The following is an 18,039-nucleotide window of genomic DNA, read 5'->3' on the forward strand; positions in this document are numbered from 1 at the left end:
ACAGATCACTTCTCAGTTCCTATGCTTCCTGGCTGATGTTTTGGTCACTTTTGAATGTTGGTGGTGCTTTCACTCTAGTGGTAGCATGGGACGGAGTCTACAACCCACACAAGTGGCTCAGGTAGTGCAGCTTATCCAGGATGGCACATCAATGCGAGCTGTGGCAAGAAGGTTTGCTGTGTCTGTCAGTGTAGTGTCCAGAGCATGGAGGCCCTACCAGGAGACAGGCCAGTACATCAGGAGATGTGGAGAAGGCCGTAGGAGGGCAACAACCCAGCAGCAGGACCACTACCTCCGCCTTTGTGCAAGGAGGAACAGGAGGAGCACTGCCAGAGCCCTGCAAAATGACCTCCAGCAGGCCACAAATGTGCATGTGTCGGCTCAAATGGTCAGAAACAGACTCCATGAGGGTGATATGAGGGCCCGACGTCCACAGGTGGGGGTTGTGCTTACAGCCCAACACCGTGCAGGACATTTGGCATTTGCCAGAGAACACCAAGATTGGCAAATTCGCCACTGGCGCCCTGTGCTCTTCACAGATGAAAGCAGGTTCACACTGAGCACATGTGACAGACGTGACAGAGTCTGGAGACGCCGTGGAGAACGTTCTGCTGACTGCAACATCCTCCAGCATGACCGGTTTGGCATTGGGTCAGTAATGGTGTGGGGTGGCATTTCTTTGGAGGGCCGCACAGCCCTCCATGTGCTCGCCAGAGGTAGCCTGACTGCCATTAGGTACCGAGATGAGATCCTCAGACCCCTTGTGAGACTATATGCTGGTGCGGTTGGCCCTAGGTTCCTCCTAATGCAAGACAATGCTAGACCTCATGTGGCTGGAGTGTGTCAGCAGTTCCTGCAAGACGAAGGCATTGATGCTATGGACTGGCCCGCCCGTTCCCCAGACCTGAATCCAATTGAGCACATCTGGGACATCATGTCTCGCTCTATCCACCAACGTCACATTGAACCACAGACTGTCCAGGAGTTGGCAGATGCTTTAGTCCAGGTCTGGGAGGAGATCCCTCAGGAGACTGTCCGCCACCTCATCAGGAGCATGCACAGGCGTTGTAGGGAGGTCATACAGGCACGTGGAGGCCACACACACTACTGAGCCTCATTTTGACTTGTTTTAAGGACATTACATCAAAGTTGGATCAGCCTGTAGTGTGTTTTTCCACTTTAATTTTGAGTGTGACTCCAAATCCAGACCTCCATGGGTTAAAAAATTTGATTTCCATTTTTTTATTTTTGTGTGATTTTGTTGTCAGCACATTCAACTATATAAAGAACAAACGGAAAATGCATACTATAAAAAGAACAAAGTATTTCAGAAGAATATTTAATTAACTCAGATCTAGGATGTGTTATTTTTGTGTTCCCTTTATTTTTTTTGAGCAGTGTGTATATATATATATATATATATAAAATATATACTTTATCTTCTTTTTTATTTTTTTGTAGCTGTAATTGCCCATTGGAACATTAGAACAATAACTATGCTAGGAACAAAATTTATGTGACCACAAGGACGTGTTGAATGGAATGGGAAGTGAGAGAAGATTTCATCATCTGGCTATGGGGGATATCACTAGATGAATTAAGATGTATTATTAATGGAATATGGAAATGTGATGCATTTATTTTTCAGGTGTTTTTTTATTTTTTATTTTCCATTTTTCTTTTTCTTTGTAAGTTGTGAATTTTGGCACTTGTTTTCAATCTATTTATTTTACACAAATTTTGTGATCACTAATATGATTTTTGTTTGCACTAGGACTAGGTCATTTTATAGTACTAATCACAATATGCTGTAAATATTACTATGCACGCTGCATATTTTTCACTACTATATAATTTTTCATAATTTATTTATTTTAAGGTATTCAATTATGTATTTCACCATAATTATGTATTTCTTGTATTTCATTAGTAGTAGTTAGGTTTTGCACTATGTCTCTTTAAGTAGCTATACTTAAATATATGTCACTATGATCATATCTTGTATAGTCGTCTAGCTCTAACATCGCACATGAGTATGTCCCACACTTTTATTATGTGGCTTTGTAGCACTAATAACGCGCAAGATTATATCCCACATTATGATTATGTGGTCATGGTCCCTACCCCCTTCTTTCATATTCTTGTAGTTTTATCTTCCTTTTATCTTCTTTATTATTTTTTTCTTCTTGGTTTGGTCTCGCAGTTATAGAAATGGACGCCTGGTTGATTGTTTACAGGGTTGCTTGGTTACCCTGTCAGCTATTGCAGCACATTGCCATGGTGCACTGCGCGCCGGGTCACGTGGAGGCGCTGCTACGTCTGCTTGGGAGGCGGGATGGAATGCATGGCGTGTGTTCCACCCCTCCTCCTGATAAGCATGGCGTCTCCATAGTTTGGCCGTGGCGCGCATCCCCTTTGTAGGATACAACAGCTGATATGTTTCATGTAAGTAATTGATCAACATTTGGCGCCCATTTTGGATATAAATAAGGGCTGAGGGCTACATTTCACTACCTCCTGACGAAGCAGAGGCGAAACGCATGTCGAGGTTTTCTTACTGACCTGCGCTGCTTGTTATACCCCCAATCATGTCCTGTGGTATGTATTGCACATAACTTGGTGGCAATTTGTGGTATATCTTGACCACACTGTTAGTGGCTCTCCTGATTAGGCTGTGGGTGGGGTTGTTTGTTTTGGGGGACCTTTTTCTCTCTCTTCTTTTTTTTTCGTTTTCACTTTTTTCTTTTCCTTTTGTCTTTTTTTATCTCATTTCTGTTCTCTGCCTTCTATTTTTTTCTCCCCCATTCTCCCTGCCTCACTGCTTATTTATTTTTTGCCCTTGCTGTACCATTGTTTTGGGCTATCGTCACTAGGGAGTGTTATTATACAACTCCTGGTAATGTACTTGATATAGGTATCCACTTGTAGTGTGGGACATACCCATGTGGAGTAACAGGTTGGCCGCTATGGGATACGTATGCTTTTCAGTGCATATTTTTTTATATGGTGACATATGACATGTGTTTATTACAATTATACTGTTATATTCTGTATATATGGATTTTTATGCAATAAAGTGGATATATTTTTTTTTTACTATATTGAGTATGTTCTCTTTGTTTGTGAGCAACATTATAGGTATATGTCCACCTCTGGCTTTAGTCTAGACTGAAGTTTGGAAGATAGAGGAAGCTGTGACTTGTGCTCCCTCTTCTTGGGCCCAAAAAGCTGCAGAGACTCACCGATCTATGCATGATCTAGAAAGAGAGAAGGAGTAAGACAAAGAAGAGAACTTGAGAACCAAGAGTCTCAATGATTGAGCATTGGAGTCAGTAAGGTAACCTGTTACCAAAAGACTTTACTGTAGTGAGGGATATTGTTAAAAGACCCTTCACACCTGGACACGACCTGGTCAGTTGTATTTCTGAAGGAAGATACTTGAGATAAAGAGGGCCATAACTCGCATCCTTGCCTAAATCCATACATTATTATGCATGTAGAATTGTCCTGTGTAAGTTGGAACTGTGTTTTGCTACCACCGGATGTACTGCAACATCTATTTTGCACTTCAGTAAAGAGAGATGTTTATTGTGCAATATTTGGCTGGGTTACTGAATCCTGCACCGTACGCTGGCTATTGCACACTACATGCCCTGCCTTGCACCCATAAAAACACTCAACATCATGGGCATATCTGGCAGGAGCCCCAACATCACGGTGTGCCCAGGGGAAATAAAGGGTGCATTCTCCTTTCACTGCATGGCCCTAGGGAGCAACAGTGTAAGGAAACCATTGTGATTGACTGTAACAGCCAGAGCTGATATCACTCCCATCATCCGCTCCCTCTCCTTCTGGGCCGCAGCATTGAATGAGACTTCAGTGATACTGTGCATTTATATTATGGCTGCTTTCTTCCTGAAACTCCACACCTGTCTATGGGTTGTGTTTGCTATTGCAGCTGACGTGAATGGGGCTAAGTTTTAATATCATGCACAACTTAACTTGTGGACCCATTTAAGGACTTTTCCAACTGTCAGAAACCAAACAGAGGTTTGGGGTTTTACAGAAATGTGACTCTGCTCTTAAAGCTGTTTCTGGGATTACTATGTTTTTTTTAACAGATATGCTTATGTTGCTTACCTCTTGTACTCCTTCCCATGATTTGTTTTCAATTCGGACTCTCCTGACCCATTTTTACCATGTAAACCAATCACTCTGGACGGTTACATCCTGTATGTAGCACTTCCTGTTGTATCCAGCCAAACCCATAATGCACTTCTCCTTTCTCTGCCACAATCACTTCTGGCGCTTTTTTTGGAGATAGGAGCAGATTCCAGATGTGGTAGCCGCACCTATCTGCCATTTGTGTCATATTCTTGTTGGATGAATGTCAATGACTGAGCATGCTTGTGCTCTCAATCGGGAGAGAGTAGAAAGTGGCTGTCATACAACTCTGTCAGCAGCTCTATCCCATAAGAACAAAGGATCTGGCATGTTGAAATCCAGCATGCTGAATCCTTCTTTACCCCAACATCAACTGTCAGGGCATGGGAAGGGGGGGGGAGGCTCACTGCAAATCACATAAGATAGTGAGAAGGTCCTGACAAAATTGGCAAACTTTTCTGTGCTGTAAATGGCCACTTTAGGCAGCATCTGCTGATAACTGTTTGTATGTTGTATATTTTTAGTATGCGCACACCTTGAACAGGAGATGTAGCGCAGATAATGTCAGTGTCTGCAGTGTCTACGGAAAAAGTTTACTGGATGTCACAGATATTTTTAGGATGCACAAACATTAAACAGGAGATGTAGCGGAGATAATGTCACTGTCCGCAGCGTCTACAGAAAATGTACTCTGGATGTCACAGATATTTTTTGTATGAGCACACGTTAAACAGGAGATGTAGCGCAGATAATGTCACTGTCCGCAGCATGTACGGAAATAGTTTACTGGATGTCTCTGATATTTTTAGGATGCGCAAACGTTATACAGGAGATGTAGTGCAGGTAATGTCACTATCCGCAGAATCTACGGAAAAAGTACACTGGATGTCACAGTTATTTTTAATATGCGCTCACGTTAAACAGGAGATGTGGCGCAGATAATGTCGCTGTCCGCAGCATCTATGGAAAAAGTACACTGGATGTTGCAGATATTTTTAGGATGCGCACACGTTAAACAGGAGATGTAGTGCCGATAATGTCACTGTCCTCAGCGTCTACGGAAAAAGTACACTGGATGTCACAGATATTTTTAGGATGCGCAAACGTTATACAGGAGATGTAGCGCAGGTAATGTAACTGTCCGCAGCGGACACCGTCTAAACAGGAGATGTAGTGCAGATAATGTCACTGTCCTCAACATCTACGGAAAAAGTACACTGGATGTCACAGATATTTTTAGGATGTGCAAACGTTAAACAAGAGATGTAGCGCAGATAATGTCACTGTCCGCAGCATCTACGGAAATAGTTTACTGGATGTCACAGATATTTTTACACTGAATGTCACAGATATTTTTAGGATGTGCAAACGTTATACAGGAGATGTAGTGCAGTAATGCAACTGTCCGCAGCGTACACCGTCTAAACAGGAGATGTAGTACACTGGATGTCACAGATATTTTTAGGATGTGCAAACGTTATACTGGAGATGTAGCGCAGGTAATGTAACTGTCCTCAGCGGACACCGTCTAAACAGGAGATGTAGTGCAGATAATGTCACTGTCCTCAGCGTCTATGGAAAAAGTACACTGGATGTCACAGATATTTTTAGGATGTGCAAACGTTAAACAGGAGATGTAGCGCAGATAATGTCACTGTCCACAGCATCTGAGGAAATAGTTTACTGGATGTCACAGATATTTTTAGGATGCGCAAATGTTATACAGGAGATGTAGTGCGGGTAATGTCACTATCCGCAGAATCTACGGAAAAAGTACACTGGATGTCACAGTTATTTTTAATATGCGCTCACGTTAAACAGGAGATGTGGTGCAGATAATGTTGCTTTCCGCAGCGTCCAACGAAAAAGCACACTGGATGTTGCAGATATTTTTAGGATCCGCACACGTTAAACAGGAGATGTAGTGCAGATAATGTCACTGTCCTCACCATCTACGGAAAAAGTACACTGGATGTCACAGATATTTTTAGGCTGCGCAAACGTTATACAGGAGATGTAGCGCAGTTAATGTCACTGTCCGCAGCGGACACCGTCTATGGAAAAAGTACACTGGATGTCCCAGATATTTTTTGTATGCGCACAGGTTAAACAGAAGATATAGCGCAGATAATGTCGCTGTCCGCAGTGTCTACGGAAAAAGTGCGGGGAGGAGACTCGAGCATCGCGCTTGAGCACACGCGGTATTCGGCCGAACACCGCGATGTGCCGAGCATCGCAATGCTCGAGCCGAACATGCTCGCTCAACACTATTATCAGACTTAGAAGTAGAGAAGTAGAGGTTTAAGCTCTCTTCTTCCGAGAACAATGGTAGGTATGATTTATAATTTTATTAAAGAAAGCTTAAATAAGTTATACAAATTTCTGATATATTGCATTTCAATTCCTCACCCTTTTCGAGATCTCTTTTTGTTTTCCTTCAGTTGAATCAATCTTGTTCATTTTTAGGGTCTGAAATCCTACTATTGCTGTCCAGCTGACACTGGTGTAACAGTTTATCAAGGCTGAAAATTCACTGACACAATTGGATCTTCCACCTTCCACCTTTATTATCGGGGCAATTGTCAACCTTTGGAAATAAACCAGAATGTTTTCATCCACTCATGGTAATGATGGATTTTTTTTTTTAATGATAGGGAATTGTAAACTGAATGTATACTAGAATTTTACATACTTTTCATTATACTATGATTAAAAAGGTATTCTGGCTGTGTGAAGTTATCCCCTGTACTCGGCTATCTCCATAATTCCCATGGAAATGAATAGAGCTGCCACTCGCAAGCCCGACGGGTATCTCTGTTCTGGTCCCCGTTGGGAGTCCAAGCGGTAGGAGCCCCATCAATCTAATAGTTATCCCCTATCTGCCATGGTCTAAATGTTATATTATTCGGGCAGCTCTTCTGCCTGATAATCCCTATGAGCGTTCCTATGAATGCTCGTTAGCGATCATCTGGCAGTATAATACTGCCTCCGATTGCCAATGCTCATTCACAGGGCAATTCAGATCTTTCAGCATGCTGAAAGATCTGGATTTTCCAGCGGCAGATTGTGCTGTGTAATTATGTTCTGCCGCCGGCACACTGCCTGCATGGGACGAGCGATCGCTCCTCTCCATGCTGCGGAGGACATTGCTGCATGTAATAGCAACTGTGTCCTCTGCCAACTACCTGGCAACTTCTGGGGAGGGAGCGCTTCCCTCCTGAAATATGCTTGCAAAATGAGGGTGTCTAACACACCTTTAAGTCTTCTTCTCTATAAACACAGGTGCTGGACAAGGAGTTGCTCTGAGGAAGAAACTGGATCTTTCTGGGGGAACTTTATCCCCCTTAGACCAGCTCTTATACTCTTAAAATGACAAAGAATAAGTAAATTAATTGTGACATGCACAATAAGCCAAAATTGTGAGACATAGAGGACCAACCTTTATGTTTCTGTCTACTTAGCAGCTGATTTCGACAATTGTTCCTTCTGATACAGTAGAAGTAAAATGGACAATGATATCCAGTCACCAGAATAGTCTTGTATTTAGTCCACTTTAGCATATGCTAAACATGTTTCAGTTAAATAGTAGACAGCATTCTACTTGTTTTAGCTAGTTATTAAGCCTGCATCTTTGATTTCCTTGCTCATTGCCTATGTCATAAGGAACTATGGCTTACTTGCTTTTCCAGGCTTGTTCCTTGGACACAATTCTTCATTGTTCAATTATACATTTTTATCAACCACTCCTTGACTTGCTTATTTGCCCTTTAATCTTTATGTGCTTTGATCTACCACATTTTCCTCTAATGTGTGAAATTAGTAGTATGTGAACTATATTTTTCCCCTCAAGGCTTTAGAATGTCACATACAATATGTCACTTTGTGGTTTGAGAAAATTAAATAACGTATACGAGTTTGGTGATCAGCCACATTACAAAATAAAATCCAGTTTTTCTTTCACGTTGATTTGCCTAGCTTTGTAGTAGGGAAAGGTTCTTCAAACTGAAGCTCTTCAAAATTCTTAAAAGAAAAAAATTGTACAGCATTAGTAAGCAGGGAAGATAAAAATAAATTGTTGACACCTCTTTTAAGACTACTTAGGTCTCTCCATTAGGCATGATATAACCCAATATCTGAACAGAAAAGTCCACAGTGGAGCAGCACTATGTTACCAAATCTGATATATCCTTTCAGTAGGAAAGAAGTTCTCCAAGGAACATGTGGGTGCAAGCGATGTCGGACCCCAGCTTGTGGTCCCTGAGACAAATCTAAATAGAAAATCGCAGCACTCCTTAAAGCAATGTGATGTGTTTATTTAACCAAGAGGCATTATTACAGAACGCAACATTTTGACTCGACCTGAGTCTTTTTCAAGCAACCACAAAATGTGCACAATACATCTTAAATAGGCCCCAAAAGGGGTGTGTTCAGAACTGCCTCAAATAGATAAATCACTTATCTCATAGTGTGCAATTAATAAATATTCATATTGTGCACATAGAAAGCTGACTGAAGCAAAAGGATGTGCTCTAGTCCCGATTCTGGCAGTGACGTCAAGGCAGGGCAGAACTGACTGTGACGTCACGGGAGGGGACGGAACTGTCTTATGTGAGGACTCCTCTTAGGCTAGAGTGGGCAGATGCAAGTATGGCAATTCATGGCAAGCTGAGTGCATGGGAACAGGGAAGCATGTCTATATGTTGCCAGGGAAAAGAGAAGGAGGGAGGGCATATGCTCATCATGTAGAGGGCAATATTCAGACCAAAGTGCCGTGACTGACATCAATAGTGGGGAAATTAATGGACATCAATAGTGGGGAAATTAATGGAAACCATACTTAAGGAGAGGATTGTGGAACATCTAAAATCCCATGGATTGAAAGATGAAAAACAGCATGGGTTTACTTCAGGGAGATCATGTCAAACTAATCTTATTGATTTTTTTAATTGGGTGACTATAACAATAGATGGCGGAGGTGCAGTAGACATCGCTTATCTAGACTTCAGTAAGGCTTTCGATACTGTCCCACACAGAAGGCTTATCAATAAATTGCAGTCTTTGTGCTTGGACTCCCATACTGTTGAATGGATTAGGCAGTGGCTGAGGGACAGGCAACAGAGGGTTGTAGTCAATGGAGTATATTCAGACCAAGGTCTTGTTACCAGTGGGGTACCTCAGGGATCTGTTCTGGGACCTATATTGTTTAATATCTTCATCAGCGAAATTGCAGAAGGCCTCGATGGTAAGGTGTGTCTTTTTGCTGATGACACAAAGATTTGTAACAGGGTTGATGTTCCTGGAGGGATACACCAAATGGAAAAGGATTTAGGAAAACTAGAGGAATGGTCAAAAATCTGGCAACTAAAATTGAATGTGGATAAGTGCAAAATAATGCACCTGGGGCGTAAAAACCCAAGAGCAGAATATAAAATCAGTGATACAGTCCTAACCTCACTATCTGAGGAAAGGGATTTAGGGGTCATTATTTCAGAAGACTTAAAGGTAGGCAGACAATGTCATAGAGCAGCAGGAAATGCTAGCAGAATGCTTGGGTGTATAGGGAGAGGCATTACCAGTAGAAAGAGGGAGGTGCTCATGCCGCTCTACAGAGCACTAGTGAGACCTCATTTGGAAGTATTGTGCTCAGTACTGGAGACCATATCTCCAGAAGGATATTGATACTTTGGAGAGAGTTCAGAGAGGAGCTTCTAAACTGGTACATGGATTGCAGGATAAAACTTACCAGGAAAGATTAAAGGACCTTAACATGTATAGCTTGGAAGAAAGACGAGACAGAGGGGATATGATAGAAACTTTTAAATACATAAAGGGAATCAACAAGGTAAAAGAGGAGAGAATATTTAAAAGAAGAAAAACTGCTACAAGAAGACATAGTTTTAAATTAGAGGGGCAAAGGTTTAAAAGTAATATCAGGAAGTATTACTTTACTGAGAGAGTAGTGGATGCATGGAATAGCCTTCCTGCAGAAGTGGTAGCTGCAAATACAGTGAAGGAGTTTAAGCATGCATGGGATAGGCATAAGGCCATCCTTCATATAAGATAGGGCCAGGGGCTATACATAGTACTCAGCAGGGCTTTTTTTCTCAGAGAAAAGATGGTGGAACTCACCCCCCTCCCCTGGCCATGCCCCTACCCACCCCTAGGACCGCCCCTACCCGCCCCTAAGACCGCCCCCTACCCACCCCTAGGACCACCCCCTCTACCCAACCCTAAGACCGCAAGTAAAATTTGGGGGGGGGGGGGGGGGCTATAAAAGTCCAGCCCAGCAAAGAAACCCCCCAGATGGGGATGGCACTGTTAATGGGGGATCTGGGGATGGCACTGTTAATGGTGGATCTGGGGATGGCACTGTTATGGGGTGGAGGATCTGGGGATGGCATCCACAGATCCCCCATCCTATAACAGTGCCATCCACAGACCCCCCCCATCCTATAACAGTGCCATCCACAGACCCCCCCCACCCCATAACAGTGCCATCCACAGACCCCCGCCACCCCATAACAGTGCCATCCACAAACCCCCCCACCCCATAACAGTGCCATCCACAAACCCCCCCACCCCATAACAGTGCCATCCACAGACTCCCCTCCACCCCATAACAGTGCCATCCACAGACCCCCCCATCATATAACAGTGCCACCCACAGACCCCCCCACCCCATAACAGTGCCATCCACAGACCCCCCCCACCCCATAACAGTGCCATCCACAGACCCCCCCACCCCATAACAGTGCCATCCACAGACCCCCCCACAGCATAACAGTGCCATCCACAGACCCCCCCACCCCATAACAGTGCCATCCACAGACCCCCCTCCACCCCATAACATTGCCATCCACAGACCCCCCCCATCCTATAACAGTGCCACCCACAGACCCCCCCCCACCCCATAACAGTGCCATCCACAGACCCCCCCACCCCATAACAGTGCCATCCACAGACCCCCCCACCCCATAACAGTGCCATCCACAGACCCCCACCGCATAACAGTGCCATCCACAGACCCCCCCACCCCATAACAGTGCCATCCACAGACCCCCCCACCCCATAACAGTGCCATCCACAGATCCCCCACCCCATAACAGTGCCATCCACAGACCCCCCCACCCCATGACAGTGCCATCCACAGACCCCCCCACCCCATGACAGTGCCATCCACAGACCCCCCCACCCCATAACAGTGCCATCCACAGACCCCCCCACCCCATAACAGTGCCATCCACAGACCCCCCCACCCCATAACAGTGCCATCCACAGACCCCCCCACCCCATAACAGTGTCATCCACAGACCCCCCCACCCCATAACAGTGTCATCCACAGACCCCCCATTGCCGCTCCAGTACAGTTATAAAATGTGTAATTAAATGAATAATGATTCCTGCTGCCCCTCAGTAGTATAACTTTCAATATATTGTACTCACAGCCGGCTACTGTTATCGTAATGCAGGCAGGCCGGGCAGACCTGATGGACGTCACGTGCGTGCGCCGCCTACTTTATGAATGAAGCAGGCGGCCCAGGCAGGTGACGTCAGTCAGTGACGCTGCCGCTCGTCTGCCCGGCCGGCCTGCATTACGATAACAGTAGCCGGCTGTGAGTACAATATATTGAAAGTTATACTACTGAGGGGCAGCAGGAATCATTATTCATTTAATTACACATTTTATAAGTCTCTACTGGAGCTGGGGGCCGGAGCACAGTGAACGCACCGGCCCCCAGCTCCTCCTCCCAGTCCCTCCCCGCCAATACATCGCAGGCTGCGATGTCAAAAGGTGGCGGAACGCCGTTCCGGTGCGTTCCGCCAGAAAAAAAGCCCTGGTACTCAGTATATTGGGCAGACTAGATGGGCCAAATGGTTCTTATCTGCCGACACATTCTATGTTTCTATGTTTCTATGTGACTAAGGACGGGAATATATGGGGAAACAGTAATGAGGAAAGCAGATAACACATGGTAAATACTTCGGCTCAACCTCAGGGTGGGATCACTGTTTAAGTGACACAAGCCCACCCTTCCACATAGGTGTCCTGAAGTGAGTGAGCACAACACAAATGTTCTGGGTGTAAGTTGCATTAGGACAATCTAGGGGTGAAATCACCACTTAGATGACATAAGCCCACCCGCATTTAGGTGTCCAGATGTAGACAAGCATACCGCAGATACTCCAGGCACAGTAGCAGTAAGACCATTATTTAACTTGCTATTTTATGTCTGTTAATTAGCATTCAGGACCAAAGGTCCTCAGTCCACTGCCATGTGAGGTCACACTAAAGGCAAAAAACTCACTTTGGCCAGGTGTCCGATGGGCTTTGTCTGCAGCAACTGTCAAGGGATAAAGGGGGAGACCATAGTAGTGACAGAACGATGGATGCCCAACACATCCAAACCACAATCGTATCGTGGATCATATCTTCTCGAGTGGACTGCTCCAGCTTTCAACCTATGTTGGCACAGTAAGTGAGATCCCTTACAGTTGTGTTCAAAATTATTCAACCCCCACTGAAATTGAGTGTTTTGACCAGTTTGACATTGATTTTGATCATTTCAGTCATCTTGTTTACAATTAAATCAAAGAGGCACTTGTAAGTCAGACAAATATAACATAACATTTATAATGAAATAACCACAAATGTCTTTTCTGTGCTCACATCATTATCAGTTTTATTCAACCCCCAAGTGACATTCAATCTTAGTACTTAGAACAACATCCTTTTCCAGTTATAACAGCTTTTAAACGTGAAGCATAGCTTGACACAAGTGTCTTGCAGCGATCTACGGGTATCTTCGCCCATTCTTCATGGGCAAAAGTCTCCAGTTCAGTCACATTCTTAGGCTTGCGCGCTGCAACTGCTTTCTTTAAGTCCCACCAGAGGTTCTCAATCGGATTTAAGTCTGGTGACTGCGATTGCCACTTCAAAATGTTCCAGCCTTTAATCTGCAACCATGCTCTAGTGGACTTGGAGGTATGCTTGGGATCATTGTCCTGTTGAAAGGTCCAACGTCTCCCAAGCCTCAGGTTTGTGACGGACTGCATCACATTTTCATCCAATAGCTCCTGCTACTGAAGAGAATTCATGGTACCTTGCACACGCTGGAAGCTTCCCTGTACCTGTAGAAGCAAAACAGCCCCAAAGCATGATTGACCCCCCCACCATGCTTCACAGTAGGCAAGGTGTTCTTTTCTTCATAGGCCTTGTTCTTCCTCCTCCAAACATAGCATTGATCCATGGGCCCAAACAGTTCTAATTTTGTTTCATCAGTCCACAGAACACTTTTGTGGTTTGTCCACATGACTTTTGGCATACTGCAGTCGACTCTTCTTATTCTTTGGAGACAGCAAGGGGGTGCGCCTGGGAGTTCTGGCATGGAGGCCTTCATTACGCAGTGTGCGCCTTATTGTCTGAGCTGAAACTTCAGTACCCACATCTGACAAATCTTTTTTCAGTTCCTCAGCAGTCACACAGGGACTTTTCTCCACTTTGCGCTTCAGGTAGCGCACAGCAGTCGAAGTCAGCATCTTCTTTCTGCCACGACCAGGTAGCGTTTCAACAGTGCCCTTTGCCTTGAATTTGCGAATGATGCTTCCTATGGTGTCTCTTGGTATGTTTAACATCTTTGCAATCTTCTTATAGCCATTGCCCTTTCTGTGAAGAGAAATCACCTCTTCTCTTGTCTTCCTGGACCATTCTCTTGACTTCACCATGTTTGTAAACACACCAGTAAATGTCTAGAAGGAGCTGAGTATCACAGTCCTTTTAAATCTGCCTAATTGGTTGACCCCTTGATTGATTGCTGCTCCTTGACATCCACAGGTGTTTTCAATACCTGATCGAAAACACTTGAATGAACCTCTGTTCTTAAAAGTGGTAGTCTTTAAGGGGTTGAATAATTGTGTCAATGAAGAAATCACAAAAAAAACATTTAATATTGTATTACAAAAACAATTGATGTCATTTTAGGGCTCTTTCACACCTGCGTTCTTTTCTTCCGGCATAGAGTTCCGTCGTCGGGGCTCTATGCCGGAAGAATCCTGATCAGGATTATCCCCATGCATTCTGAATGGAGTGAAATCCGTTCAGGATGCATCAGGATGTCTTCAGTTCCGGAACGGAACGTTTTTTGGCCGGAGAAAATACCGCAGCATGCTGCGCTTTTTGCTCCGGCCAAAAATCCTGAAGACTTGCCGCAAGGCCGGATCCGGAATTAATGCCCATTGAAAGGCATTGATTCGGATCCGGCCTTAAGCTAAACGTTGTTTCGGCGCATTGCCGGAGCTGACATTTAGCTTTTTCTGAATGGTTACCATGGCTGCCGGGACGCTAAAGTCCTGGCAGCCATGGTAAAGTGTAGTGGGGAGCGGGGAAGCAGTATACTTACCGTCCGTGCGGCTCCCGGGGCGCTTCAGAGTGACGTCAGGGCGCCCCAAGCGCATGGATCACGTGATCGCATGGCACGTCATCCATGCGCATAGAGCGCTCTGACGTCATTCTGGAGCGCCCCGGGAGCCGCACGGACTGTAAGTATACTGCTCCCCCGCTCCTACTATGGCAATCAGGACTTTAATAGCGTCCTGGGTGCCATAGTAACACTGAAAGCATTTTGAAGACGGTTCCGTATTCAAATGCTTTCAGTACACTTGCGTTTTTCCGGATCCGGAGTGTAATTCCGGCAAGTGGAGTACACGCCGGATCCGGACAACGCAAGTGTGAAAGAGGCCTTAGTTGCATTTGGTTCTTTAAAAAGTCCTTGTAAGATTTCATTCTGAACACAATTACAAATGTACACTAAATTCCCTAAAACCCTTTACAGCATTGGGGGTTGAATAATTTTGAACACAACTGTATATTCTCTATTAAGTTTATACTGCACAATATGAATATTTATTAATTGCACACTAGGAGATAAGTGATTTATCTATTTGGGGCGGTACTGAACACACTCCTTTTGGGGCCTATTTAGGATGTATTATGCACATTATGTGGTTGCTTGAAAAAGACTCAGGTTGAGTCGAAACGTTGAGTTCTGTAATGATGCCTCTGAAATAAACACATCACATTTCTTTAATGGAAGGAGTGCGGCGATTTTCTATTTGGGCCAATATCTGAACAGTCATATGGTTTGTCTCACTTCAGCAAATAGCATTTAGTATGTAGAGAAAGTTAATACAAGCCACTTACTAATGTATTGTGATTGTCCATGTTGCCTCCTTTGCTGGCTGGATTCATTTTTTCATCACATCATACACTGCTTGTTTCCATGATTATGACCACCCTGTAGTCCAGCAGCATTAGCCATACTTGCACTCTATAGGAAAAGGCACCGGCCTATGTGCTGTCCCACGGTCCCGGCCACTAGAGAGGCTGGCGCTGTTTCCTATAATGTGCAAGCACGACTACCACTGATGGATTGCAGGGTGGTTGTAACCATGGAAACGAGCAGTGTATTATGTGGTGGAAAAATGTATCCTAAAAGCAAAGGAGACAATATGGACAATCACAGTACATTAGTAAGTGCCTTGTATGAACTTTCTCTACATGATAAATGCCCCTTGCTGACGTGAGACAACCTCCTTAATCATTTGTATTGAGTCTGAGCAACAACTCAAAACATTTCATACCATTTCATTAGATTTCATGCCACTATTACCTTAACACTTAACTGGACAACATCATCAGCATACAGCACAATAAAACAGAAACATCACTGTACTAGAAGCCAGCTGACCGCCTGGCATACCGCAGATGGGAAAGTTCCATCCCAAATATTTAAAAAACTCCATTGTAAACAAGAGCCATAAAATCCTGCAGTTTTCACACTGGCCACTAAGCCTAATAATAGGCTCCACTTCGTGATATGTACAGATTTTCTGCAGTTATTTACTTATCATTACAGGCGGGATTAGAATGACAGATATCACATCTATGTATAGATAACACCGGATCCACTATTCACAGTAGGTTATTGTTAAAACTTATCCTGTCCCCTCTGAGCTCTGCACAGATCACAGATCATACATAGAATGCTCTCCTGTAGAAGTCAGTGAGGTCCCCTCCTGATCATTGTGTCTATGGCTCATGTGGCTGCTGTAAAGCAATTTTATTAATGCTTTCCAAATGCTGTTAAGAACAGCTCAAGCAAGATGGCCATCCCCATAATCATGTTCAGAAGATAGAACAAAAAATAATAATAATCTGCAATCAGAATGTTCAGAATAAAAAAAAAGATTGGAAAAATCTATGTTTGGTTTCAAATGGCAGAAAATAAATTTGGTGAAACATTCACTTTAAATAAAGCTTTTATGTTAAACAGGTTTTTAAAGAATTTTTTGTTGGTTATTTTCAATTTTTTATGTCACTATATGTTAAAAAAAAAAAATTGAGTCTGTAAAAATGGGTCTGTAGAGATCACTTTACTGCGTTTATCTGCTTATTCTTATAGGTAGGATTAGAATAACAAATATCACCTACAGTGGATATAAAAAGTCTGCACACCCCTGTTAAAATGTCAGGTTTCTGTGATGTAAAAAAATGAGACAAAGATAAATCATTTCAGAACTTTTTCCACATTTAGGCCTTCTGCACACGACCGTATGGCTTTTTCAGTATTTTGCGGTACCTTTTTTCACGGTTTTGTTTCGTTTTTTGTTTCCGTTGTGTTTCCGTTTCTGTTCCGTTTAACTGTTCCGTTTTTCCGTATAGCTTATATAGTATACAGTAATTACATTGAAAAAATTGGGCTGGGCATAACATTTTCAATAGATAGTTCCGCAAAAAACGGAAAAGGATACGGAAGACATACAGATGCATTGCCGTATGTGTTCCGTTTTTTTTGCGGACCCATTGACTTGAATGGAGCCACGGAACGTGATTTGTGGGCAATAATAGAACGTTCTATCTTTCAACGGAAAAACGGAAATACGGAAACAGAATGCATACGGAGTACATTCAGTTTTTTTGTGGAACCATTGAAATGAATGGTTCCATATACGGACCGTATACGGAACGCAAAAAACAGCCCATAAACGGAAAAGAGGCCTTAATGTGATCTATAAACTGTACTACTCAATTGAAAAACAAACTGAAATCTTTTAGGTGGAGGGAAGAGAACAAAAAAATTTATAATAATGTGGTTGCATAAGTGTGCACACTCTCTTATAACTGGGGATGTAGCCTTGTTCAGAATTAAGCAATCACATTCAAAATCATGTTAAATAGGAGTCAGCATACACCTGCCATCATTTAAAGTGCCTCTGATTAACCCCAAATAAAGTTCAGATTCTAGTTTGTCTTTCCTGAAATTTTCTTAGTCACATCCCACAGCAAAAGCCATGGTCCACAGAGAGCTTCCAAAGCATCAGAGGGATCTCATTGTTAAAAGGTATCAGTCAGGAGAAGAGTACAAAAGAATTTCCAAGGCATTAGATATACAGTGGAACACAGTGAAGACAGTCATCACCAAGTGGAGAAAATATGGCACAACAGTGACATTACCAAGAACTGGACGTCCCTCCAAAATTGATGAAAAGACGAGAAGAAAACTGGTCTGGGAGGCTACCAAGAGGCAACATTAAATTCCAAAATATATGTTTGGCGCAAATACAACACTTCACATCACCAAAAGAACACCATACCCATAAACAGTGAAGCATGGTGGTGGCAGCATCATACTTTGGGGCTGTTGTTCTTCAGCTGGAACTGGGGCCTTAGTTAAGCTAGAGGGAATTATGAACAGTTCCAAATACCAGTCAATATTGGCACAAAACCTTCAGGCTTCTGCTAGAAAGCTGAACATGAAGAGGAACTTCATCTTTCAGCATGACAACGACCCAAAGCATATATCCAAATCAACAAAGGAA

At 43.5% G+C, this 18,039-nt stretch overlaps 2 long non-coding RNA genes across 2 annotated transcripts in view; both read left to right on the forward strand.

The window, feature by feature from the left end:
- Positions 1-1,903, forward strand: part of LOC121002122 — a 309,140-nt gene extending 307,237 nt beyond the window's left edge. The window contains exon 5 of the long non-coding RNA XR_005779224.1: positions 1,462-1,903. This is a non-coding gene — a long non-coding RNA (uncharacterized LOC121002122). The remainder of the gene's footprint in view (positions 1-1,461) is intronic.
- Positions 1,904-6,683: 4,780 nt separating this feature from the next.
- Positions 6,684-18,039, forward strand: part of LOC121002123 — a 123,613-nt gene continuing 112,257 nt past the window's right edge. The window contains exon 1 of the long non-coding RNA XR_005779225.1: positions 6,684-6,788. This is a non-coding gene — a long non-coding RNA (uncharacterized LOC121002123). The remainder of the gene's footprint in view (positions 6,789-18,039) is intronic.

The sequence above is a fragment of the Bufo bufo genome, chromosome 5 (genome assembly GCF_905171765.1).
Source record: "Bufo bufo chromosome 5, aBufBuf1.1, whole genome shotgun sequence".
Classification (NCBI taxonomy): domain Eukaryota; kingdom Metazoa; phylum Chordata; class Amphibia; order Anura; family Bufonidae; genus Bufo; species Bufo bufo.